Source organism: Oratosquilla oratoria, chromosome 40 (genome assembly GCF_046742065.1).
Source record: "Oratosquilla oratoria isolate Oo_2021 chromosome 40, ASM4674206v1, whole genome shotgun sequence".
NCBI lineage: Eukaryota > Metazoa > Arthropoda > Malacostraca > Stomatopoda > Squillidae > Oratosquilla > Oratosquilla oratoria.
In genome coordinates, this window is record NC_134816.1 from 1721182 (window position 1) to 1738681 (window position 17500).

At 37.4% G+C, this 17500-nt stretch overlaps 1 pseudogene; it reads right to left on the reverse strand.

Moving 5' to 3' along the window:
• Nucleotides 1–966: 966 nt before the first annotated feature.
• Nucleotides 967–17500, reverse strand: part of LOC143020766 (uncharacterized) — a 33877-nt pseudogene continuing 17343 nt past the window's right edge.

The following is a 17500-nucleotide window of genomic DNA, read 5'->3' on the forward strand; positions in this document are numbered from 1 at the left end:
ACACACACACACACACACACACACACACACACACACGAGTTGATGGCGTGGTGGTAGAGTTTCCGGCTGCCACTACGGTGTTCCGGATTCGAATCCCGCCCAGGGCTGAAATAATTTCAGTATCGCTACGCTGCGAGTCGTTACTCCAACTCTCGTGGACGGGGAGCTGTGTGTGTGTGTGTGTGTGTGTGTGTGTGTGTGTGTGTGTGTGTGTGTGTGTGTGTGTGTGTGTGTGTGTGTGTTTGTAAGGTCACAACATTACCCATAGATCGGTCATATATGAGCTCTGAGCTCTCTTCCGGATGGTAATAGCTGTCACTCACGAGTCCAACACGTGATCCAAGACCATGGTGAATCATACACATGCACTATTGGAAAAGGATCTGTTTTCCTCATCCAAACAAATAATTCTTACTTTAGTTCAACTAATTCAAAAGAGAAAGTTGATCTTACCTTCTTCTTGATAATTTAGATGTAAATTTTAGTAAAGGCGGATTTTCGAGAGACCGGTTTTAACTCGGCCGAGTTATACTTACGTCCCTTTCGCCTTTTTAAGTTTATCCGTTATTTTCAATTGTGAAGTGTTAAACTTTGTTTTAAAGAGAGGTTTCTCTTTATAGTTGGGAGTGAATGTTCCTCCGAAACTGATTTTCTGTAGTTTCAGTTGACACAAATTCTAAGCGTCCTGACTTGACGAAAACTATTGTTTGAGTGAATCCGGTCGCAGGCCACACGCAATATCTATAATTTTCGCGACCATTGTTTACTTTTCACCGACCAGAATTTTCGGTATTTATTTCATATGTTTAAATTTTTCAATAGACTACAAATTATCAGTAGCAATTGATCATTAACATGATTAATTATTCAGATTTTATCCAACAATTTAAATATACATTTTATTAATGAAATTAAACTTCTAGAGTTCAATAAACGAGTTCAATATGGTCACCTTTTACGTAATTTCTAATATACTCCAGACAAGAGATTGCATTTGTAACAAATGCGATGCAATGCAACGCAACGCAACGCAACCTTGTGTCCAAATCAATATAAATACAAATGATTCAATAAGATTTAATGCCTCTAATCAATCTTTAATAAAACAATTTCTCACCCTTAGATTAAGGGTAAAGTATCTGAACCACCACCTATACTCGTGTATCCTCACCCCAGAACCAGGGTGTAGCATTTTACCCAACACCTAATACCCAATTTATAATTCATAAATAATTAAGTTTATTTCTCATAAGTTCACGCTGCTTTAATGCAGCCTTTCTTTTTGGTTTGAGATCTCTATTATTTGCAGATGGAGCTTGAGGATTTGTTTGATTTGAGTCGTTTCCAGTATCTACCTCTGAAGGTTGTGATGGGTTTTGACTTCCAAGAGGGATATTTAATTCCATGGGATACAAATTCTTTATTGTATGGAAGGCAATTTCTCCATTATTTTGTTTCACTTTAACAATCCGAACTTTATTGTCATGCCCAATAATTATCTCTAATATTATTCCCATTAACCAAAAAGGTCTGGGTTTATTTGGATGTTTAATCAAAACTACATCTCCTTTCTTTATCTTGTCAGACCATTCTTTCTGGTAAAGATTTTTTGCATGATCCCTTAAACTCAGAAGATAGTCTTCATACCACAATTTTCTAAATTCCTCAAACATCTCATTCTGCTTGCAAAGTGCATTTTCAAGATTTTCCTGATTTTCATCATTAACCCAAATATCAGTTTCATCTTTGAACATCAATGAACCAATGTTGTTAAGTTTGAGGAATGAATTTGGAGTTATAAATTCAAATTCTTCTGAACTGGCTCTATAAGTGAGAGGCCTAGAATTAATGGCATTTTTTATGTTTGAAAGGGCAGTCAGAAACTCAAAATATGTTGATTTAGATCTTCCAATTGCCTTATACAGACAGTTTTTTACTGTTCTGATAAGACGTTCCCAAGCTGCTCCAACCCATGCTGAATATACTGGGATTCTTACATGTTTGATTTTGTTTTTTGAGAGTTCATCCAAAAATTCATTCGACTCGAGAGTTCTCTCTAATATGTCTCCACCTTTCACAAATGATCGGGCATTATCACTGTACAAGTAAGTTGGAATAGTATACTGATTACAAAATCTTTGAAAGGCCAGAATGAAATTCTTAGTTGACATGTCAGGCAACAACTCAAAATGGACAGCCCTGATATTAAGGCAAGTGAAAATCAATATAAAATATTTACTCAAAGCATTAATATTATCTTTTCTCAAAAATACATGACCTGTATAATCAACTCCCACATGATTGAAAGGTCTGATCAGATTCATGTGCTGCTTAGGCATACTGGTTACTTTAGGGTAATTATAGGCAAGTGCATTATACTTCTGGCAAATTTTGCAGTCCTTAATAGAAGCTTTAACGGAAGATCTACCCTTTGGGATCCAGAATCCTTGGGACCTTAGGAAATTTAAGGTAGTACTGACTCCCATGTGTTGTACCTGAGCATGACAAAATCTGGTAAAAAGTACAGTGAAAAAGTGATCTTTTCCCAAAAGTACAGGATTGTGTACATTATAATCAAAATAAAGTGATTTGGAAATCCTTCCCTGTGATCTCAGGATGCTCTTTTCATCAAGAAACAAGTTTAAATGCAATACTAAGGAAGGCACTTCTGAATTTTTAAAGTTACTTGACTTGAGTGTATCCACTTGTTTAAGAAAGCTAATTTCTGTAGCAAAACTGATTGACTGATTTATCATGATCCAATAATCCAATGCCTTCTCATGAGAGTTTTCACCACTTTTCATACAAATCCATTTGAAGAGATACTCAGTGATTTTCATAACTTTATTATAGTTTGAAAACTTATTAATGTCAAAAATAGGTTTGATTTCAACTTCCTTTCCTTGCATGGTATTGAGAGTATTGATATTTTGATTCATCAGATTAAAACCCACACTCAACAATGGGTATTTAGGCCAGGTATTTAAATCATATTTCATCCAATCTGGTCCCTTGAGCCAAAATTCAAAATTATCGATGAATTTGCTGTAGGTTAAGCCTCTAGTTAAGAGATCAGCTGGATTATTTTCAGTTTTGACATAATTAAAACTAATGGGAATGTTATAATCCCTTTCAAGCTGTTGTAGTTTACTATCCATTTCACCTATTCTATTTTTGACAAACTTAGATTTTAGTTTAGTCTGTCTGGTTATTAACCAGTTGAGCACAACTTGTGCATCAACAGCAATATTAATATAGTTGAATCTTATATTGGAATAGGCATTCAAAATAGTGGATATGCACTTTAAAGCAAGAATCACTCCAAGTAGCTCCAAGACTGGGATGCTATATTCTTTTTCCTTGTTAGCAGGAGCCACTTTTGCTTTAGCAAATAAGAGGGAACTACTTTCCTTACTGGTACCATAAGCGACAAACCCAAAGCAGTTTTGTGAGCTGTCACTAAAAATATTAAGTCCATATTCTTTTCTCAAAACCAGGTTTGATATTATCCCATTCATTTATTATGTCCTCAGGCAATTTTTCATCCCATCCTAATTTGTGTTGCCACACCTTCCTCATCAATAACTTTCCTTTGATACTAATGGGTAAGACTAACCCCAGTGGATCGAACAAACTTGAAGTCTCGGATAACAATTGTCTTTTAGTACTGACAGAGTGAAATTCAACAGGTGCAAGCTGCATCTCATCCATATTAGGATTAAATCTGTATCCAAGAATTTTCTCTGTCTCATTTGAATGTTCAACTAATTTGCCATCCTTTTCTATCAGTTGTCTCAGTTCAAGTGAATTTGAATTCCAAGATCTTAAAATAAAACCACCAAGAGCCATTCTTTCATAGCAAAGCCGATAAAGGTCAGTCATTTCCTTAAAATTATTGCCTGAGAATATTAAATTATCAACATAGAATTGACTGGAAAGAATGTCAGTGCATTTGTCAAGTGGAAATTTACTGGCATGTTTCTTCATTACATAATGTAGAATGAAGGGTGATGATGTAAATCCAAATACTAGAGTTCTATATCTATAAGCAATCAATTTATCCCTTTCCCAAAGGAAACAAAAACGGTTCTTATCAAACTCTTGGCTGAGCCTAATTGACAGGAATGCCTGCTTGATATCACTCAGCAAGATTATATCATTAGTTCTAAAGCAAAATAACAGTTTAAGCAAGGACTCCATTAGATCAACTCCAGTATATGCAGCCTCATTCAAAGAAGGTAGATTCTTATCAGTCTTTAGTGAGCAATTGAAAACTGGTCTAATCTTAGTCGAGACCTGCTCTTCCATCTTAATGACTGGCCTATGTGGAATCCAAGTGTGATTATTCACCTTTTCATCAGAAAAGTCTATTTCAATCTGCTCTATGATTCCATCCTGAAGCTGCTTATCAAAGACCTCTTCATATTTTTCATATAGATTTGACTTTTTAAGATTTTTTGAAACTCTCCCTAAAACTTTTCTGGCAACCTGAAAATTAGAAGGGACCAGTTCTATTTTTTCTGAATACCAAGGAAGCTTAACTTGGTAATGGCCATCTTTAAACTGAATAGCTTAATTAAATCTAGCAATTTGTTCTTGATCCTCTGAACTATAAATTTCATTCTTACTAATTCCAATAGATTCCAAGCTAAAGAGATATTCTATCCCATTTTCAATATCTGAATCATTTAGAATGTTCTCTAGAGGATTAAAATAAGATTTAATTGGATTAAGTATCAGATTAACTGAGGTGTCAGGAACTTTAGAAGACTTCTGACATTGATAAATTTGAACTTTATTACTTGCCGTTTTTTTTACTAATTTGAGAAGCCTGTTTCCTAGTCAAAAAATGATTGACATTACCAATAGGAATTACTTTATTTCCAATTACCATGCAGCTCCCTTGCAAGCATGGGGCAAATGAACATTCTGGAAGGAATTGAAGCAAGTCTACACCTATCAATGCATCCACCTCTATTAATTCATTATCCTGATTTAATCCAAAGGCTTCATCAGCCAATTCAAATCCTTGATCTTTTATATTTTCTAGGGCTTCATTCATACCCGGTACAACAAAACTTATGCTGAGTGAAGGGTCAATAAGAAATGGCATTTGAATTATCTTATTCATTTTAACACCTATTAAGGTTTGCTTAAAGCTCTTAACTTCAGCTCCAATGAATGTTTTTACATTGAAGTCTATCTTATTCAACGAATCTAAATCCGTACAAAGCTCTTTAGCAACTCTTGCTGACATGTAGGATCGCTGACTCCCTGTATCAATTAAACATCTGATCTTCTTACTCTGTTTACCACGAATAAATTCCAAAGTTACAGTAGGGGAAATGTAATCATTTTCAGAATTTTGTTGAGATGTTAAACAAAGATGATTATTACTAGTATTAGGTCCTTTAAATTCAGGACAAAGGGGTGCTATATGGCCATAAGAATTACAGTGTTTACAACCATATTTTAATTTATTTTGCTTGCCAAAGCATTCATCTTCTTTATGACCAGATCCAGCACAACGTGCACAGAGACCTAATTCCTGTACTCTCTCTGTCTTATCCTTAAGAGTTGAATATTTTTCACACTGTCCCAAGGAGTGACCTGATGCACTGCACAATTTACAAATAAAGTTTTTAGAGGGAGCAACCTTATTTTGACTGGTCTTGAAAATTTGAAGAGAACTTTTATTTTCTTTGGGTGCATTTTTTGAATTTTCCTTGGCCTTATTGATTTTATCAGATCTAGGCAAAGTAGTTTTACAGGTCTTAATTAGAGTCTTAATAATGTCATTATATGACTCAAAGATTTCAGTCAAGGTAGGATAGTTGTTATATTTATGAACCAGTTTCCTTTTGAATGCTGTAGGCAACTTATTAAAGAGAATATGACTCAATAGTAAATTTCCAGGAGAATTTTTCATTGTAAAATCATAGCCATGATTAGACTTTAATTCAAAGATGTATGCTCTAATTTCAATGATGAATGACTTTAATGCAAAAAACTCCTTGTCATATCCTTGAGGAACTGTTGCGCTTAGAATCCTTCTGAAAGTTTCATCCACTATAAAGGGTACATCCAGAAATTCATCTTTCAATAATCTTAGTGCAATATCATAATTTTCATTTATGATAGACAAATGGCTAATGATTTTCAAAGCATAACCCCTAAGATAACTATGTAAATAACTAAGCTTCACTGCCTGAGACATACTCTCCTTATTACCTACGACATTATTAAACTGATTGAGGAAAGAAGAAAAGGTAAATTTATCCTTTTCTGTTCCATCAAAAACGCCGCAAGATAAGGGAGGCGGTTTAATATCAAAATGGTCTAGCCTATTGAGTGTTTCAACAAATCTATCAGCATCTATAGAGCTTGTAGAGTTATTATTGGATTTATTCCCTGCCATTTTAAATTCCTGAAATTCTGATAGGCTTTCATCTATTTCCATATGATAGCCTACTTGCTTATCTACTTCACTAGTAAATGTGTCAATTTTCTTAACATCTACTTCATTTTCCTTTAGAAGATCTAAAATCTGTTCATCTTTAACTTTAATTTCACTTATAACTTGATCAATAATATCTAATTGTTTACTACAGAAATTAACGTTTAATGTCTTTTTACTAAGTGAATCCTTTAATTTATTAAGAATCAGAGTAACTTTTCTTTTAAGTATACCCCTTTCTCGTTTCAATTTAACCAATGCAGTCTCAAATCCAGCTTCATCCTTATCCTCATTATCATTATCACTTGTCATGATTAGACTGTATTGATACAAAGTACAAAAAAATATTCAGGTTGTACTAGCCTATACATAAATTAAAACAATTCGATTTCACTAAACATAGGCCATAATTCAACTAAACAAACCAACCTGGACACAAGGTTTCCACTAAGAACAAATAGGCCCTAGTATATACTAGGCGAACTTGACAAACTCATTTAATTGAACTCTTGAAACTATTATATAAAACAACTCAATTTACTTACGAATATGTGAAGCCTTTTAATAATAATCGGCACAGTGAATCAACAATTACCTTTTTATTATAAACAAATAGGCCCACTTAAAAGGCTCGAATACTGAATCAATTCACGGAGGCTATGGCGAATTAGATTATGCCGAGTTTTGATGTTAATAAATCCTCTCTTTAAATATATTGGAAAAGGATCTGTTTTCCTCATCCAAACAAATAATTCTTACTTTAGTTCAACTAATTCAAAAGAGAAAGTTGATCTTACCTTCTTCTTGATAATTTAGATGTAAATTTTAGTAAAGGCGGATTTTCGAGAGACCGGTTTTAACTCGGCCGAGTTATACTTACGTCCCTTTCGCCTTTTTAAGTTTATCCGTTATTTTCAATTGTGAAGTGTTAAACTTTGTTTTAAAGAGAGGTTTCTCTTTATAGTTGGGAGTGAATGTTCCTCCGAAATTGATTTTCTGTAGTTTCACTTGACACAAATTCTAAGCGTCCTGACTTGACGAAAACTATTGTTTGAGTGAATCCGGTCGCAGGCCACACGCAATATCTATAATTTTCGCGACCATTGTTTACTTTTCACCGACCAGAATTTTCGGTATTTATTTCATATGTTTAAATTTTTCAATAGACTACAAATTATCAGTAGCAATTGATCATTAACATGATTAATTATTCAGATTTTATCCAACAATTTAAATATACATTTTATTAATGAAATTAAACTTCTAGAGTTCAATAAACGAGTTCAATATGGTCACCTTTTACGTAATTTCTAATAGCACACGCACATGCACAAACACATACACACAAAACATATGCGCGCACACACACACACACACACACACACACACACGCACACACGGACACACGCACTCACACACACACACACAAAGCCATCCACCTTGGCCTTTCTACCTCCTTGGCGGCTTGTCTATCTGACTTCCTGACGGACCGTTGTCAAGCTGTCAGATATCAGGGACACGTCTCTGCAGTCCAACACCTCTCCTGTGGGGTACCACAGGGAACAAGAATGGGGCCACAATGTTTCCTGATACTCATCAACGATGCCCTGGGACGCACACCGCACAGGTGGAAATATGTTGATGACCGCACGGTGGGGATCCCTGTGTCCAACATTGACCTGAACTACGACCCACTGCAAGACACCCTGGATAGGCTACACACATGGACAGTGCACAACAAAGTCTCCATCAACCACATGAAAACTGTGGTAATGCACTTCCACACTTCTAATGACGTTCTCCCCCCTCCCTTTATGAGAATTGACGGCCAACCCCTACAAGTGGTCCAATCAACTAAGCTGCTGAGGATAACCATCGACAATAAGTTGACCTGGAAGGAGAACACTTCCAACACCGTCAGGGCAGCCTCCTACAAGCTGTATATGCTGCGTTGACTGAGTTCATTAGGGGCTCAGGTTAAAGACCTCAAGACCATCTACACTTCCTTCATTTTATCCAAGTTGATGTACGCATCACCCTCCTGGGTCTCCTCACTCACAATCACACAGCAGCGACAGCTGGAGGAAGTGCAGAAAAAAGCCTGTCGCACAATCCTTGGCAAAGAATACACCACCTATCAGCACGCTCTCACCATACTAGGACTACCCACCCTTGCTGACCACTATCTTCAGAGTCTGAGGTCGTTTGCGGTCACGCTAGTTAAACATCCTTGGTACTGGAACCTGCTACCTCCACAGGTACCACGACCACGGCTGCAGGTGCGACACCATGATACCATCAAGCCGATCAGATCACGCATCGACCTTTACAAGAAGAGCCCCATACCGACATTTGTGGATTTAATCAACAACAATAATTAACATTGTAGTACTACACACTTATTACTCAGGTTACTTTTTTTTCTTGACTTGTTTTTTTGATTGCGTGTAGCACCATCTTTTCATTGTCATAGTTTTATATTGTTATAATCTTGTACATACATACATATACCAAAGGCTATTTCCCTCTACATGGGTGGTAGCCAAAAAGAAAAAGGCATAGAAACCACTCCCACCCATTCCACTTCCTATATATTCCACTCCCCTCCACCCTCCTCCCTCCCTCTTATCTTGGCACCTCCTGGATGATGGATCCCTGCATCCTGTCCACTGCCCTGGGTCAGAATCAGTATTGCAAGACAGCACATCCATAGCAAGGCCGCTTCATGAATTCGGCGACCCCCCCCTCTCCGTCCCCTCATGCAGAAAAGGAGAAGACGGGGAGAAATCCCTTCGGGCTGCGTTAATTTTTTTTTTCATACATGCTTTCTCAACCCCCCACCCCCACCCACTCCCCCTCATGCATCATACCATCATCTATACACAACCCCTCTCCATTCACCCCTATCTTCTGTCCTCTCCCGTCCTTCCTCCACAGACATTCCTCTCTTTTGTAATGTCCCTTTCACCCCATCCATCCATCTCATCCTAGGACGCCCCCTCATATTCACTCCTTTCACCTCTGCCTTCCATACTTCTTTTACTAATATTTCTTCACTCATTCTTTCCATGTGTCCAAACCATCCTAATAGCCTTTCATCAACCCTATCTCCCAGCTCCCTTTCCACCCCTGTTCTCCTCCTCACCTCCTCATTTCTTGCTCTGTCCAGCCTAGTAACCCCTATCATACTTCTCAGACATTTCATCTCAAACACATTCAAACCCCTTCTCTCTTCCTTTCTCATGTTCCATGTTTCTGCCCCGTATAATGCTGTTGGTACAATCACTCTTTCATATAACCTCCTCTTAGCATTCATTCCCAGATGTCTATTTCGCATTACACTTTTCAATCCACCAAGGCATTTACTCGCTTCTCTCAATCTACATTCTACCTCCACCCCAACTCCTCCCTTTCCTGCCACATTCGCACCCAAATATCTAAAACTATCCACTTCCTCCAGTCCTACACCCTTAATGCTCACCTCCAGCCTGCTGTCACTCTCTCCCTTTGTACATCTCATCACCTTACTTTTACCCACATTTATCTTCAGCTTCCTTCTTTCACACACCTTCTCAAACTCTGTCACTAACTTCCTCAATCCCTGCTCTGATCCTGCTACAAGCGCAGTGTCGTCAGCAAACACAACTGGCTCACCCCCACTTTTCTCTTTTTTCTTTAATCATCTCCAACCCCTGACCCACTACCCTTGCATTCACCTCTCGCACCACCCCATCCATGTAAAGATTGAACAGCCAGGGTGACATAACACATCCCTGACGAAGTCCCACCTTTACCTCAAACCATTCACTCTCTCCATTTCTAATCCTAACACAAGCTCTTAACAGTAGTGTACGAATGGAAATGAGCTAGGGCATTAGAATAATTCAGACTCGACGCCTGCTCGAGGGCGACGTTATGTCTATGTGAGGGTGACGTTATGTCTATGTAAACACACCGACGGTGGTGACTGTTTTATAATCGATGATGTAATCAAAACTCTGTAGGCGCAGGTTAGCTTCGTTTGACTAATGCTGAGGTAAACAATTTCGCTAGTGGCATTGTAATGGCTTTCCGAATTGGTGCAAGGTGGAGAAGGAGGAAAAAACTATTGGTGCATGAATTCAAAGTCACGCCCATAAGGAGTGACATTTATTTGAAAAGTCACCGGAGATTGGATTAGAAAAATTAGTGACGTCAGACGAAGGTAGCTTAGCGTAGGATACGGGATCTCGTCAGAGAGGATCAGGAGACGATCTAGAGAGACGATCTAGGGAGACGATCGAGAGAGACGATGTAGAGACGAGAGAAAGAGATCCAGAGTGTAACCAGAAGGTGAAATTACAGTGAAAGAAGAAAGAAAATTCACCACCCTTTTATTAACCCAAAGGACGAGAGAACTAGGCACGGGGCCTAGAAAATAGTGAGACTACAGGAAATACAAGGCATTGGGCCTACTGCTTAAGAGGAACTTGAATATTTAGTGAAACTCACGTAACGAGAGGCAAGGTGCCTCGAGACGAGTGATATTACAAGTCAAATTTAAGTGTAATGATCGAGGACCGACAGTGGTGGTGACAGTGGTGACAAGGGGTGGCGAAAGTGGTGGCAGCGGTGGGATGAACGAACTGAGTGTTAAACACCTCCGAAGAGAAGTGGCGCAAGAAGTCTACGGGAACAAGACAACCAAAATCAAGAGTGTATTAGTTCCAAAAGACGACTACGAGAGAAATCTACAACTTCAAGTAACTGCTACGATGGGAACAAGCATTCTTCAAGATTCTTCAAGGTGATCATCATCTACAAGGCGGTCTTCAAGGCAGAGAGTGTGATGGAGGAGGAACAACGTCGTTGACGAATGACAAGGCCGTAGAAGGACGTCAAGAGAGAAATTGACATCACGAAGCGACATCGCAAGCAGCCAGGATAAAGCAAGGTATTAGTATGAGTACCTCTCAGAATTCTAACGTGTTGAGACACGAAATTCACACATCAAATACAAATATTCCAATGTCATTGGTAAAAATGATTAAGGAAGTTAGGACAAGTGAAACTGACACAGAGTACTTAGCTAGATTAGATAGATGGTCAAAAGACATGAATTCTATCTTGAAAGATTCAGACTGGATAGAAAGATCTAGCGAGAAGATGAAAATCTCACAGGTAATCAAATTGATTACATTTAGCTTATTGGCAAAGAATTCTGATGACTTAACAGCAGAAAGGCTGTACAAGGATCTAAAATCAAATATAAGTTTAGGAGAAGTAGATTATCTTCTTCAAGGATACAGTGAGACCAGAACAATAAACCCATATGTAATGCCTATAAATCAACAAAGCCAATATAGGAACTCTAGAGAGTTTAAGAAAACAGAAGTAGGACATAGGCGACATGCTAGAAGTCCATCTAGGGATAGGGATACCAGAATCCTATGTTTTAATTGTAATGCATGGGGACACAAAGCACAAGAATGTTTTTATGGGATTATTTGCAGAAATTGCAAATACGAAGGTCACAATGAGTATCAATGTAGGAACCCTCCATTCTGTATTTACCATAATATAATCGGACATTGAACTCATGAGTGCCGGAATTTTCGGGTACCCCCAGGGCTAAGAGGAAAACCCCCAGACACAGAATAAACCATTTCAGACCTCCCCATATACATACCGATAGGCGGTATTGTGTTAAATATGGGAATGCAAGGGAGATGAAAGAAACTGACAAACTGATCATTACTGTTGGTAAAACTTCTGTAGGACCTCTCATTGCGGGTAAAGTGTTCAATAAGCCTATTCAAATTTTTATTGATACAGGGTCTGTAGTTAATGTAATTACTAGTAAAGTTTTAAACCAGTTGAACCAAGGAGTGAAAATGTTGGAACCAATCCGTTACACATTGCAAGGTGTAACTGGAAATCAGTTAAAAACATTAGGTAAGATTGAGCTAGAAGTTGCCTTGTATACAAATGAACAATTGTACATCCCAGTGATAGTGGTAGAAGAGTCTGTTTTTCCAGGAGATTTATTGATAGGATTTGCAACTATGAGAAAAGAAAACATGGTAATTTGTCCTGCTGACTTAGGAATTTTAGTGAAGTCACAGTTAATCCCATTCTTAAATCAACCAGACTTAAGACCAGTGACAGGAATCAATGAATCCTTAGATAACATTTCTATCCTAGATAGCGTGACCGAGCGGTCCAACCCTACAGAAAGTAAAACAATTTGTGAACCCAACTCAGAAGTTCAGGAAATCCCAGAGATTACTAAATTATCAACCACAGATGCCTTGAGAATTGCAGATTGCGGATTAACAAGGTCGACATTGTTACATCCCATGTCAATTAATAAGGTTGAAGTGTGTTTGAAAGGAATCAATGTAGACTCTGAAGTAATTACAGTCCCAGAATCAGTTAAAATTAAAGGATTGAAGTGGGACTCAGGGATTTATAAGACAAATAAGAACAGAGTAGAAGTATTAGTAATTAACACTATGAATAAAGAGATAGTTTTAAAGAAAGGTACACAAATAGGATGTATTCAGGTGTGTACTAAACCTATTAAGATTTTAAATGAGAATAGTGAGGAGATAGAATTACCAACTTCATCAATTTGTTCAGTACAAGAAGGCATAGACTTAAGAAATAGATATAAAGAATTATTACAATCCACTAATTGCCCTGAGTTGGATGAAGCTTTATTTGCTTTGCTTATGAAACATAAAAAAGCAATTGCTTTGCCGGGGGACGCCTTAGGCAAAACAACTGTTTTAAAACATCACATTAAGTTAAAACCAGGAACACAACCTATCTACATACCAGCTTACAGAGTTCCTCACTCTAAATTAGCTGTAGTAGATCAACTTATCACTGAAATGCTATCAGAGGATATTATTGAACATAGTAAAAGTGAGTGGAATTTTCCGTTGATCTTAGTACCAAAGTCTGATGGGACCATGCGACCAGTTATTGATTACAGGGAATTGAATAAGCACACCATTCGTGACAGGTTACCATTACCCATTATCGGTGACATTTTGAGAAGTTTGGGAACTGAGAATAGATATTTTAGTACTATAGATATCAAATCAGCTTTTTGGCAAATAGAATTGCATGAAGATTCAAGAGAGTTCACAGCATTTTCTACTACAACAGGACATTATGAGTTCAAGAGAATGCCATTTGGGTTATGTAATAGTCCATTAACTTACATGAGATTAATGAATACTATTCTAGATGGATTGTTAGGAAACACTGCCAGTGTATTTCTAGATGACATTTTAATAGTTTCTCAGACTGCAGTGGAGCACTTTAAGAAATTAGATTTGATATTCTCAAGACTAGGAGAAGCTGGGTTAAAAGTAAAACTTGAAAAATGTAAGTTCTTGCAAGACAGTGTCATTTACTTAGGACATAAGATAGACAGACACGGGCTGAGTACAGTAAATTCAAAGGTGGACGCTGTCAAGAATTTTCCAGTTCCGACCAATGTAGACAAGGTTAGGAGCTTTTTGGGATTAACAGGATATTATAGAAAATTCATTCAAAGTTATGCTGACATTGCTAATCCACTAAGTTCATTGTTAAGAAAGGACTCAAAGTTCATGTGGGGACCTGCGCAACAGCAAGCTTTTGACAAGTTGAAAGATAAACTCACGAGTTCACCTATTTTAATTTTTCCCGACTATGAAAAAGAATTCATTCTTTGTACTGATGCGTCTGACATAGGGTTAGGAGGCATACTAATGCAAGAGAGAAATGGAACTTTAAAAACCATAGCTTACACATCCAGACTTTGTAATAGTGCGGAGAGAAACTATTCTATAACTGAAAGAGAAACTTTAGCAGTAATTTATTCTTTAGAAAGTTTTAGGGATATGATACTAGGGTATCCCATCAGAGTTTGGACTGATCACACAGCTATTCAGAACTTATTTAAGCATAAGAATCTTAGAGGCAGACTTGCTAGATGGTTTGCGATACTTCAGTGCTATGAAGTTCAATTTGAATATATTCCGGGTAGAAGGAATGTAGCAGATCCACTTTCTAGAAACATTAGTCAACCAATGACTGGGACTGGGTTGATTAATTTTGCTTGTAGTATAGAAGAATTAGTAACTTTAGATGAAGAAATGCTAATAAGAGAACAGAGAGATGATGAGACATGTGATTCAATAATCAAGCATTTGATGAACCCAAGAGGAGATCCTCCAAAGCTACCAAAGGGGTATAGGATAGAGGAATTTCATTTGATTAATGGAATTTTGTATAGGAAAACATTTGTAAATGGGAAAGATATTTCTAGAGGTCAAGTAAATCAGTTGGTTATACCACAAACTCTGGTAAATGAGATATTGAAGTTACTTCATGATAGTGATTGTAGTTCACATCCTGGAAAGGATAAAACTTATAGACAAGCACAACTTAAATACTTTTGGCTAGGAATGAAGAAAACTATATATGATTATATAGAAAAGTGTGTAAAATGTGTAAAGGTGAAGGGAAATACACCAAAACCTGCTCCTATACTCACCTATCCCATTCCACAGAAACCTTGGGAAAGAGTTCACATGGATACATTGGAATTACCAATGTCCGAGAACGGATTTAAATACCTATTTGTTGCTATTGATTATTTTTCAAGATTTTGTATATTACAACCCATAATCAATAAGAAAGCTGAAACTATTGCTTCCGTAATCTATGATCAGATAATCTGTAATTTTACTACACCTAACATCCTAGTTTCAGATAATGGGACTGAATTTAATAACAAAATCTTGGAAAATCTATGTAATGTATTCCACATCAAGAAAGTCAATATACTCGTTAACCATCCCCAAAGTAATGGAGTAGTAGAAAGGTTAAACAAAAAGATAATTATATGTCTTAGAACCCTAATAAGTCCTCATAGTGTAACTTGGGATACTTGGATTCCTTGTGTTAAGTGTACCCTGAACAATCAAATTAATGTAGCAACTGGTGATACACCTCATTTTACAATTTTTGGGGAGGACAAAACTCTGCCATATGAAATGTTGACTGCAGAGCAAAAACCCATATATAATATGGATGATTATATAACCAATAGGATAAATACTCTTCAAAGTATTCACCAAAGAGTTAGGAAACATATGGAGGTGTATTCACAAGAGATGAAGGAACAACAACACAAAATAGCTCATAAACTAGAACTGAAAATTGGAGAATTAGTAATGGTCAAACTAACCTCACCCAATAATAAACTTTCACCAAGGTACACTGGTCCATATAGGGTAATTGATTCTGCAGGTGGAAACAAGTTTAAACTTAAACATTTAGAATCAAGAGAAGAATTGATAGGACATTTAGATGACATAAGGAAAATTAGCTTGCAGATCTATGAAGATGATTATAGTAATACTTTGTGCATAAATATTAATAACCCTGGAGAATATGGAGAATATTATAATGATATTTTTCAAGAGTTGAACATTAATCTTGATGTATTTTACAGATAGTATTGACCATTTGTATGTATTTGGGATGGGAGACCTAAACAACTGGAACTTGGTGTCAAGCAGATACATGGAAACCTAAAACCTAGGATCTGCTGTGGTCAGACTTGGAATCTTAAGGACTTAAGGACCTCTCATCTGAGTACACACATGAGTATTGTGACCATTTTAAAGTAATAAGACTGTCTTTAAAAATGAAATGTGTCGGAAATAATATTGAACAAGAAGAGACACTCAAACTCTAGATTAGTGTGTTTTGCAAATTAATTGCTATTGAAAAGATGATAAACCATTCAGATTTTAAAGTTAGTGCTCATAGTTCAACTTCACATTGCCTGAAAACTCTCCTCCCTTGAAAATTAAGAGAAGACCATTGTCAAGATCTCCCTCAAATGATTTACATATACTACCAATCCTTATCATACCCTTACTTTCAGTGTTAGTGGCAGCACTGATTGCCTTTGTTGTATTCCGGAGATTGGCTCTGTCAAAGCAAATCAACCATGTAACCGCTTAATTCAATGCCTTATATATATTGAGATGCATGTTATTCACATTTATAGGTATTATGTTTATGTATTATTCCCAATTTATTGCATGAATGATGTATTTTGGAGGGTAGATTAACAATTATGCAAGGGTAGATTAGCTTATTCTAGAAATATATTAGCAAGCCCTGTAAGAGGGAAATAAGAAATTGGTCGGGACGACCAAGGGTAGCTGCCGAGCCCTGTAAGAGGCCGGTAGTGTACGAATGGAAATGAGCTAGGGCATTAGAATAATTCAGACTCGACGCCTGCTCGAGGGCGACGTTATGTCTATGTGAGGGTGACGTTATGTCTATGTAAACACACCGACGGTGGTGACTGTTTTATAATCGATGATGTAATCAAAACTCTGTAGGCGCAGGTTAGCTTCGTTTGACTAATGCTGAGGTAAACAATTTCGCTAGTGGCATTGTAATGGCTTTCCGAATTGGTGCAAGGTGGAGAAGGAGGAAAAAACTATTGGTGCATGAATTCAAAGTCACGCCCATAAGGAGTGACATTTATTTGAAAAGTCACCGGAGATTGGATTAGAAAAATTAGTGACGTCAGACGAAGGTAGCTTAGCGTAGGATACGGGATCTCGTCAGAGAGGATCAGGAGACGATCTAGAGAGACGATCTAGGGAGACGATCGAGAGAGACGATGTAGAGACGAGAGAAAGAGATCCAGAGTGTAACCAGAAGGTGAAATTACAGTGAAAGAAGAAAGAAAATTCACCACCCTTTTACAAAGGACGAGAGAACTAGGCACGGGGCCTAGAAAATAGTGAGACTACAGGAAATACAAGGCATTGGGCCTACTGCTTAAGAGGAACTTGAATATTTAGTGAAACTCACGTAACGAGAGGCAAGGTGCCTCGAGACGAGTGATATTACAAGTCAAATTTAAGTGTAATGATCGAGGACCGACAGTGGTGGTGACAGTGGTGACAAGGGGTGGCGAAACAGGGTGACATAACACATCCCTGACGAAGTCCCACCTTTACCTCAAACCATTCA